The sequence below is a fragment of the Octopus bimaculoides genome, chromosome 9 (genome assembly GCF_001194135.2).
Source record: "Octopus bimaculoides isolate UCB-OBI-ISO-001 chromosome 9, ASM119413v2, whole genome shotgun sequence".
Classification (NCBI taxonomy): Eukaryota; Metazoa; Mollusca; class Cephalopoda; order Octopoda; family Octopodidae; genus Octopus; species Octopus bimaculoides.
Window position 1 is genome coordinate 66,834,572 of NC_068989.1, and position 978 is coordinate 66,835,549.

A 978-nucleotide genomic window follows, 5' to 3' on the forward strand; every position below is an offset into this window, starting at 1 on the left:
ATGGTTGCAGTCTGCTGAATGAAACAGGTAAAAGCTAAAAGATAAGATATCTGAAGAAACTTTCACAATTTACACTAGTCATTCCAAACAGCAAAAATACTTAGGAATCCACAGAGTTTGCAATGTAGTAGCTGCACGTATTGGTCTAAGAACATCTTGTTAACTGCCTTTATTGCCCCTACAAGCTTTCCACAGTCTCTCAGGTATTTCCTTTCATTCAAAAATACCCTTCTTCAATTCACCTCCTTGTTTCATGATTAATACTAAAAAGATTAAGTATTTCTCAATTAGGCTTCATACATTGATACCAGATTAAGACTTACTCGTTCGAAAATTTATCGCTATTTTTATCACAATACATTTACTCGTTGTTCTTTATCAGCTTAAACTGACAATTGATTCAAAAATATCATTGAAGTAGAAAGAAAAGAAAACATATCTAATTAAAAATTAAAGAAAAATCGCCGGAAAGCTAAATATTTTTCGTAATTCACAGTGTATATGTACATGTATGCGTGTGTACATGCGTATGTGTGTATGTATGTATACAGACACACACACACACACATATGTACTTGTTTGTTTAAAAAACAACACGATGAAATTATATATATATATGTATATGTGTGTGTGTGTGTGTGTATATATATACGTCCACACGCGCCTGCACACACATACACACAAAATTCACATTACTGCACACAACACATACACACACACCCAGGTCAATGTGTTTGCACACACACATGATAACCGCAGACATACGTACACAGGTCCATACGCACACACACCCATACATTCCAGTACATGTAACGTATATCACTCCACATAATGTACGCACTGGGTCACTTACACACACACACACACACACACACACACACACGCACAAACAAACAAACACACACACACAAACAAACACACACACATGCATACATACACAAACACACACATACATACATACATACATACATACATACG